Raw genomic sequence first — 8,505 nt, 5'->3', positions numbered from 1 at the left:
CTTAGAGTGCAGGGAAGGAGGTGGGGCTGGAGGAGGAGACTAAAAGAAGAGGGGAAGCAGCCGACGCAGACGCTGGTGGGGAGCGTACGTCATGACGTAATGAGAAAGAACTCTTATATACAGGCGCGTGGGCGCCATTTCTGTCTTTCCAGGCTGGGAGTTGTCGTTTTATAGGTATGGGTTGTTTTGAGCGGTCGCTTAGCAGGGTCTTGTTCCGGCGTCCGGGTCTTGGTCCCCAGCCCTTCACAATTAAGGACGCATTGTCTAGGGCAGGCGCGAGCTTTGCTGGCTTCACGAGATTCGCATGGTGCGGGGTTGCTCCTTGGGTACCGGTGCGACCTAAAATGCAGCTAGCTGGGTTGTTGGATAGTTTGCGGAGAGGCCTTTTGCTTCCGTGCCCTGCCTGTGATGAAACCTGTGTTGGTAGGGACATCTGAGACTTGATGAATGCCAACTGCTCTGATGGCGGTGCATGTCGGGCAACCCGAATTGGTATCCGAGGCCTGAGCCTCAGCCCCATCCTTGCGTTCGGGGAAGGCAGTAGATAGCGGTAGTCCACGTGGTTCTCTTAATGGCTGCTGTCTACAGTGCGCCAGTGTTAGGTTTAGTAGTTCTTTACCTTGGTGCGCTGCTCCCTTATAACGAATCAAATATATCGTTTACTATCATGAAATAAAGTATTTGAGGAACCCAACTTGCTTAAATGACCCCAAAATGAGTTATAATTTTAAAGGTAATTTTTGGTAAAAACTAAAAATCTGTAATCTTTTCCTTAGGAACAGTGCTGGTCATGGATACAATGTGGCCTTTGATGGGATCTTCCAGCCAGGTAAGTGAACTAGGAGAAAGTACTGTGGGAAGTAAGAAATCTGTTGCCTAGAGGTATTAAGCCTGTGATGGTATAAGAGTAGTGGACAGAAGGGATTTCTGAAAAATTCTGTGCTGAGGCTTAACATTTAAGGCATTGATGTAACCTTGCTGCACAGAATATTTCTTAACATCTTGAGTATTTTTTGTCTTTCAGTTACGTGCCAAAGGATGAGAACAGTTGATAAGGTGAGGTACTGAAATTCCCTAACAAAAGGAATTTGTTGGTTGAAAGTCAGTGTGCCACTGTGATGACATTTTATTTGCTACTCTTGACCATGAGAGTGATGAGAGTTATTACCACCAATGTGCAATAAACTGAGGCACCGTAAATGGTGTTTGGGGGATATAGAGATTGCACTTGAGTTAACATGGAGCTATTCTTCCCAGGTGTTAAAGAGCCTCAAACTCCGGCCATAGGCAAAGAGGTAAGACCTTTTTTATGTGTCTTTTGATAGTTTATATTCACCCATTATTTCAGTTGTTATAGTATAAGGGAATTCAAGTAGCCAAAGCATTGTTAATAATTAAATGCATTGGGATGGTTTACATTTAATGTTGGGAAACTGGAAGAAACAGATACTGTGATGACCGCATAGTTCAGCAGATTGCTTGAAGAAATTTACCACTTGTCTGATGTATCTGGGACTAGTAAAACTGATTTACTTTTAATAGAATAATCAAAACCAAATCTGTTGCCGTAAGTTGATTTCTACTCATAGTGACCACAGAGGACAGAACTGCCCCTTTAAGGTTTCCAAGGCTGTAAATCTTTATGGAAGTGTAGATTGCCACATCTTTCTCCAAGGAGCAGCTGGTGGGATTGAACTGACCTTTCCATTAGTACTTAATCACTGCGGCACCAGCGCTCCTAGAATAAAAAAGGTGTCAGTATTAATCAAAAATTCTAACTTTTTTTGTAGAGTCTCGACAAACAAGTGGAAGTCAAAATGGTAAGTAGAGTTCTAATCCGAGCAAACATAGGTAACATGGCAAACATGACAAGTTTTTTTTGCCCTGAAAGCAATTCTAATATGAAATGGTTGCACGTCAGATGATACTTGCCCTGTTACTACTGTTTGTAAATACAAGCCTGTATGATGATAAGCAAATACTGACTGAACATGAAGGTCTTAATGATTAGCTCTAACTGATTTCAGGCATTTGTTAGATTTTTAGGAGAGAAAATCCATCTTTAGCTACTATAAAAACTACTTTTTATTTTTCAGGAGGACCTGGGTCATTAACTTGTCTGGACAATCTTTATTTTTTTGGTGAGTATTGTTTTACAGTAGGCTCAAGATTTGCTTATCCTTAACTACTGAATTATTAATCATGATTTAAGAGCTTGTTAAAATTTGGTTAATGAATGCTAACTCTGAGTTTTCTTTGAGCATGTTCTTATAACAGGGTTTACAATGATGTTGATCAAATGTCTGACCTGAAGCAAGCATGTAGACAGATTTAACACTGAAGAACCCTGTGTGCTAAACAATTCTGAGGAGTTTAATGATGGTTAGCATTGTAATATAATAATTTTCTGTTCTAGCTCTGGTACACGTTTTTATCCGTGGATGACCTGCTTGGGTAAGAACATCAAAACCGTCTGACCCCTGGCATCTTCACTGTTGGTGAAACGTGCTGGTCTTGATTGTTTTAAGGGAAGAGGGAGTGTTTTCTTGTGCCATACAGTGGAAGAGACTTTGAAAATTACATGGGTTTTAGGATTTAATTGCTTATGTATCTAAAGAAATACCCTTTTTTCAGGTGCAGATTGTGGAAACCTTTAGAAGGTATATATTTTATTGATCTTACATATTTCTGGGTAGTGTGCTGTTAATGATGTTTTTAAATAATGGGAATCTCTCTGAAAGAGAATGAAGAGTAACTTTTTAAAACTGAAACAGTATTTCAAAAAACCTTTAGAAGCGTACCTAATTGCTGTCAGTTACTAAAATTCGACTGTATTTCTACAGGCATGTAGAGTCAGCTTTTTGTTGCAGTGGATGGAACAAGGAGTTTTGAGCCAAAGGTATAGTAGTTTCATATTTATTTTGTGTTAAAGCCGATACAGTGATGATAACATAGTTCAGCAGACTTAACAGTGGTGAACAACACTATGTCTTTCGCTCCTATCTGACGTATCAGGCTGAAACAATCCAGTTTATACTTCTGTAAGGGGAATTTAGCCAGGACGTTGGATTATAGTGGAGCCCTGGTTGCACAGTGGTTACCACCAGGCGTTCCTTGGAAACCCTGTGGGGGCAGTTCTACTTTGTCCTACCGGGTCACTGTGAGTCAGAATCAATTCTGTCAATGGGCTTGGATCACTATGACTTTATACAAATGTGTTAACTCAGAACTGTTTCAATTTCAGGATTTGGAATTCACATTTGGAGGAATGCAGGTTAGTTTAAAAAACATCTTGTTTTTGTGGCCTGTATATGTATTAAATTAACCAGTGATGTAATGATTCTGCCAAATGAAGTATAATGATATCATCCAAAAACCGTTCCATTTTAATTCTGAGGTTACTTTATTAATGAAAGCATCACAGTAAAGTTTTTTGCTACAATTAAAATAATTTTTGTTCATAGGATGTAGGATGACAGCAGCAACTATTTATCTTCTTATTGAAAGGTGAGGCATGAAAATGTCAGCCCTGTTTGCTTAGTACAGAATAAATGATGATCCACCCCAACTTGAACTCTCTCACTGATTAGTTGATGATGGTGATAACATCTGATATTCTGTGTACCCCCAACAGCATTAAGTTGAAATCTGGATGGGTGACTAAAACTGGCATCTTTGTTTTTTGCAGACAACTGGATGGATGGGAATGCTCATGGGATAAGAGCAAGCAGCCTGTTCCAGTCAATCCCACTCAACATCAGTGGGTTTGGTTTTTGTTTTTGAGTAATTTTAATAAATTCCTGTAAAACATCTGGAAAAGTGCTTATTTCAATTATATCAGGTGGGGACAGGGAGGAATATTATCTAATATTGATTTAGGGTATAGAAGGAAGATGGTCTCTTACGTTATAGAGGGAAAATGGTCTCAGTAAGTGTCACTTCTTGAGTCTAATATCTACTTAGTTCTCTACTCAGCTGACAAATCATTAAGACCCTTTAGCAATGGTTTCATTGTTACTAATTAAAAAGGTTTATTATATAAGTACTTTGTACCGTGTCTGCTTGAAAAGTGCATTTTATCCAGAGAAATGACTACCTGTAGCTTTTTTCATTCTTGAGATGCTGTACTTCAGTGCAGCCTTGATTACATGGCTAATTGAATAAGTATACACAAAAAATGGGTGCTGATATACTTAAAATGGAAAATCTAGTTTGATAATAGATTGGGAGAGTGGGGAGAGCATTACTGATTTGGGCACTGGTTTGGGATGTAGTGCCACAGGTAACTAGTTTGATTTAGCCCCTTAAGGCTCCCATTTACTAAATGAGACCCCATGAAGTTGAAGGAAAATAACTTTATTGACTAGCAGCCCCACCTCAGAACTGGCAGGTTGTTGTATGATACGTGATCTGTTTAGCTAATGGCATGTCCTGTTAAGCACACACGATTTCAATGTAGTTCTCAAACTGGATTCCATAGTTAAAACTGGTGCATGTTTATCCTTCATACACCATTTCACAGCTTTTAAGATAATTTCTGATCTTACAAAGGCTGTAGGTTTAGCCATTTAAAAGGGTTCTATCTACACTTGAAAATTTTATGCTTCCTCTTAGTCCAAGAATCTGGTTTGGCATGTTGTGCTGACTAGATGTTAAATTATCTGTTCATCCCAAGCAATCTTCAAAACTGAACTTGTGCTGCAAACATCTGAGGGAGTATCTGGTTCAGGAGGCCTTTACTATTGGTTAGGTTGGGTTCAGGGCATCCTTGAATGTAATTATCCTATATCAATATAACTTGTATGCATTTACCAAACTAGCATCTCCTCCAGGGCGGGTACCACAGTTGATCTTTGTACCCAAAGTTTCTCCAGGGAAACTTTGGTGGCATAGTGGTTACGAGCTACAGCTGTTAACCAAAAGGTCAGTTCAAATCCACCAGGCTCTCCTTGGAAACGCTGTGGGGCAGTTCTCTGTCCTATAAGGTCGTTATGTGTTGGAATCGACTTGACAGCAACGGGTTTGGGTTTTTTTTTTTTCCCTCAGATCTTTTGGTTCTTCAGTCTTGTGTTTTGGAGCTTTGATACTGTCAAAGTCCATAGGATTTTCTTGGTTGTAATCATGGAAGCAGTTCGCCTGGCCTTTATTCCATAGTAGCATGTATTAGTCAATCATTTAATAATTAACCCAATAAATATTGAGCACCCATATGTGCCATTGTTAATGTGCTGGGATTAGATACAGCTAGCAACGTACACAAAATTTCTGCCCTCATGGGACAAAAAAAGAATAGCATATTAGATAAGTGCTACATAGAAAAAAGTGGGCTTACGCTCGGAATGGAAGGAGCCCTGGTGGTGCAATGGTTAAGCACTCAGCTGCTAACTAAAATGCGGCGGTTGAACCCATCAGCCGCCCCACGGGAGAAAGATGCAGCAGTCTGCTTCTGTAAACATAGTCTTGGAAACTAGGGCAAATGTACTCTTACAGGGTCACTGAGTAAATCTATAGCAATAGGTTTGGTTTGGTACACTTGAATATGGTTGTTGGAAATCTGCACTGAGAAGAGGTCATTTGAGTTTATTAGGGAGTGAACAATGCAGCAATTGGAAAAAATTGCCTCAGGAAACACGCCTGTTGAGAACCAGGAAAAGTAAGGACTCCTGTGAATGGACCAGAGGGAGTGAAGCGAGTAGGAGGCGATAAGTCTAGCAAGTGGCAGGGTCATTTCTCTGAGACTCATGAAACAATGAGGGTTTTGAGCAGAGGGGTGACATGATCTGACCTGCGTTTTTAAAAGGACGATAGACTGCTGAGCAGCAAGGATGTAAGCAAGAAGATCATTAGGAAGCTATTGCTGTATTTACAGCAGGAGTTCTGAAACTGACAGTGGAGGCGTGAAAAGGTGTTGGGTGCTGATGTATTTAGAAGGGACAGCTAACACACACCAGCTTTATTCTGCAATAAGCTTTCCAGTTTCACATTGTTGATCTGAACATAAAACTGTTAGGTGCCATTGAGTTGGTTCCTACTCATAGTGACCCTGTGTACAACAGAATGAAACACTGCCTAGTCCTTTGCCATCTTCACAATCGTTGGCTATGTTCAAACCCATTGTTGCAGCCATAAAACTAGTTGAGGGTTATTACATATTTTCAAGGTGACTTTGTGCATTGCAGTGAATTACTTAATATGGCCCTTTTAGCCATTCATGGTTTTTAGTGATTGGGTAGGACCATGCAAACAAGGTGCTTGTGGCTCACCAAACGGTTGGACAGCTTACTAATAATACAAATAAGGTGCATGGAATCCCTGTGAGGGTGGGACCACGCAAATAAGGTGTATGGAACCCTAACGAGGGGATTGGTCTGTTTTGTCATCCTGGTAGGCTTAAAAGAGAGCCAATCCCAGAGCAGAAAGGGGACCGCACTACCACCAAGAAGAAGAGATGGGAATGGAGCACGTCCTTTGGACCTGGGGTCCCTGCGCTGAGAATCTCCTAGACCCAGGAGACAGACAGAGTTGTAACACAGGGAAATGGTGGCAGCAGAACCAGGAGACCAGTGTGAGATGCGTGTGGTGGGCTTCCTGGCCCATGAAGCAAGGTGGCTACAGTGGGTGTGCTGACCCATGGAGTGAGGGAGTTGAGTGCCTTTGGACTAAACCTTACTGGTGGAGTGGGCTGCCCCCAGGCATTTATTGGCGGAGCAAAAGAACTTTGTAACACTTCCGTGAGCAGGGCAGAGGCCAGGCCAAGGGCCAGAAAGAGGCCTGCTTGCAGGCATGGCTGAGAACTGTATTGATTGAAGAACTATATCCTGAGTCGTTCCTGATCCTGAATTATAACTTGTTACTTCCCTAATAACCCTAATAAACACTATAATTGGGAGTGTTGTCTGTGAGCTCTGTGGGGCCTAGCAGAGGAGTAGAGGTTGCCGTGGGTGGGATGGCTGGTGTCAGAATTGGTGAAAAGGCTGGAGGGTGGAGGTATGTTTGACCTTTGCCTCATAGGAATCAGCCTTGGGCTAATGTTGATGGTGATTCTTTCCCCTCGTGAAGTTAGAGGAGGTCAGATGCCCCCACCATGCCATTTTTACATTTTGGAATAATGTCTGGAAAAAGGAATATTACACGCTAATAATAGCTACCTTTATGTGGTACTTCGTATACAGCAGGCTTTGTACTAGGTGCTTTCATATGACATCATGTTTGTTATAGTCCTGAAGAAAAGACCTGAGACACTGTAAGGCTGAAGAACAGGCTTTTCTTACTGTTTGCAGGCATATGTTTATGTTTATTTTTTAGGTTAGTGCAAGATGGCCTTATTCATTTTTAGGGTGTAAGTATTGAATATAACATGGATTTCCAGAAGAATGAACAAATCTGTCTTGGGAGAAGTACAGCCAGAATGTTCCTTAGAAGCGATGATGGCAAGAGTTTTGTCTTACTTACTTTGGACATTTTATCAGGAGGGATCAATTCCTGGAGAAGGACATCATGTGTAGAGGGTCAATGAAAAAGAGGAAGACCCTCTTCCTCAAGATGGATTAAAAGAGTGGCTCCAACAATGAGTTCAAGTATAGCAACAATTATATGAGGATGACGCAGGACCTGGCAATGTTTTGTTCTATTGTACATGTACTCATGTACACTATGAGTCGGGACTGACTCAACACCTAACAAGTATTGGGTGTTACTGTTAAGTTGATTCTGACTCATGATGACCCCATGTGTGCATAGTAAAACTGCACTCCATACGGTTTTCAAGGCTGTGAGCTTTTGGAAGCAGGTTGCCAGGCTTTACAAGCTGCCACTGTGTGGGTTTGAACAGCCAACCTTTAGGTTAATAGTCCAGCACTTAACCATTTGCGCCACCCATGGTAGTATGGTGGAAAAGATACCTTTTATACAATGACAAAATAATGTTTCTCATAACAGTGAGAACAAAGTCTCTAAAGAAATTTGCTGTTCTCTGAAGTAATGATATCAAGTTTTTCACACACCTTGATTTACTTGTTCTTGCTTTACAAGGTCTTGTTGCCTTTCTTCCAGGCATTGAATCCAAGGCTCTGATGTACTTTGTATAACTGAGCTATTAGGTAATTGGTCAAACGCAACCCCACTAGATATGGAACAGTTAGACAGGTCTAGCAATGAGGCTTCTGTCCTTGATTTAGTACATAATCTCAGGCAAACTGGAATTCTATACCATGTATTCTAGACTCTACCTCTAAATGACTGTAAGACAGGGGCAAATGACCTAAGTTTGTATAATGTGTCCTGCAGGTATTCGTCATCTCAGTAATTAAATTTCCATGTATATAGGGGTCTGTTTCTGTCTCTAATCTGTTCCATTGATCAACTTGTCTGTTCTTGCACCAGTACTATATTTATCACTATAGCTTTATAATTCTTGATATCTGGTGTAGTGTGACTGATCCCTTTCATATGGCCTTTCTTGCCATGGTCTTGTAACTCCCACCAAATGACTGGGTCCAAAAAAAA

The 8,505-nt window shown here is 41.0% G+C and overlaps 1 long non-coding RNA gene and 10 other non-coding genes across 13 annotated transcripts; all 11 read left to right on the top strand.

Moving 5' to 3' along the window:
* Positions 1-60: 60 nt before the first annotated feature.
* On the top strand, positions 61-6,447 carry LOC111819916 (uncharacterized). Of its 3 annotated transcripts, XR_002823483.1 has the most exons (13): positions 61-174; positions 777-829; positions 1,025-1,056; positions 1,258-1,295; positions 1,791-1,820; positions 2,097-2,141; positions 2,417-2,454; positions 2,635-2,660; positions 2,844-2,899; positions 3,245-3,274; positions 3,465-3,507; positions 3,689-3,760; positions 6,389-6,447. It is a non-coding gene; the product is annotated as an uncharacterized LOC111819916 (long non-coding RNA). The 3 variants fall into 3 exon arrangements; XR_002823482.1 differs by lacking the exon at positions 6,389-6,447 and having other exon boundaries at positions 3,689-3,814; XR_002823484.1 differs by lacking the exons at positions 3,465-3,507; positions 6,389-6,447 and having other exon boundaries at positions 3,689-6,342.
* On the top strand, positions 395-472 carry LOC111819929 (small nucleolar RNA SNORD74). Its single transcript, XR_002823498.1, has one exon. It is a non-coding gene; the product is annotated as a small nucleolar RNA SNORD74 (small nucleolar RNA).
* On the top strand, positions 889-950 carry LOC111819937 (small nucleolar RNA SNORD75). Its single transcript, XR_002823506.1, has one exon. It is a non-coding gene; the product is annotated as a small nucleolar RNA SNORD75 (small nucleolar RNA).
* Positions 1,109-1,193, top strand: LOC111819940 (small nucleolar RNA SNORD24). The gene has a single exon (XR_002823509.1). It is a non-coding gene; the product is annotated as a small nucleolar RNA SNORD24 (small nucleolar RNA).
* On the top strand, positions 1,447-1,511 carry LOC111819934 (small nucleolar RNA SNORD77). Its single transcript, XR_002823503.1, has one exon. It is a non-coding gene; the product is annotated as a small nucleolar RNA SNORD77 (small nucleolar RNA).
* Positions 1,960-2,023, top strand: LOC111819930 (small nucleolar RNA SNORD44). Its single transcript, XR_002823499.1, has one exon. It is a non-coding gene; the product is annotated as a small nucleolar RNA SNORD44 (small nucleolar RNA).
* Positions 2,281-2,345, top strand: LOC111819935 (small nucleolar RNA SNORD78). The gene has a single exon (XR_002823504.1). It is a non-coding gene; the product is annotated as a small nucleolar RNA SNORD78 (small nucleolar RNA).
* On the top strand, positions 2,699-2,776 carry LOC111819927 (small nucleolar RNA SNORD79). The gene has a single exon (XR_002823496.1). It is a non-coding gene; the product is annotated as a small nucleolar RNA SNORD79 (small nucleolar RNA).
* On the top strand, positions 2,933-3,015 carry LOC111819931 (small nucleolar RNA snR60/Z15/Z230/Z193/J17). The gene has a single exon (XR_002823500.1). It is a non-coding gene; the product is annotated as a small nucleolar RNA snR60/Z15/Z230/Z193/J17 (small nucleolar RNA).
* Positions 3,324-3,400, top strand: LOC111819928 (small nucleolar RNA SNORD47). Its single transcript, XR_002823497.1, has one exon. It is a non-coding gene; the product is annotated as a small nucleolar RNA SNORD47 (small nucleolar RNA).
* Positions 3,544-3,620, top strand: LOC111819926 (small nucleolar RNA SNORD81). The gene has a single exon (XR_002823495.1). It is a non-coding gene; the product is annotated as a small nucleolar RNA SNORD81 (small nucleolar RNA).
* Positions 6,448-8,505: the final 2,058 nt, after the last annotated feature.

Source organism: Trichechus manatus, unplaced genomic scaffold, assembly GCF_000243295.1.
Source record: "Trichechus manatus latirostris isolate Lorelei unplaced genomic scaffold, TriManLat1.0 scaffold00021, whole genome shotgun sequence".
Taxonomy (NCBI): Eukaryota; Metazoa; Chordata; class Mammalia; order Sirenia; family Trichechidae; genus Trichechus; species Trichechus manatus.
This window is presented reverse-complemented; position numbering and strand designations above follow the sequence as displayed.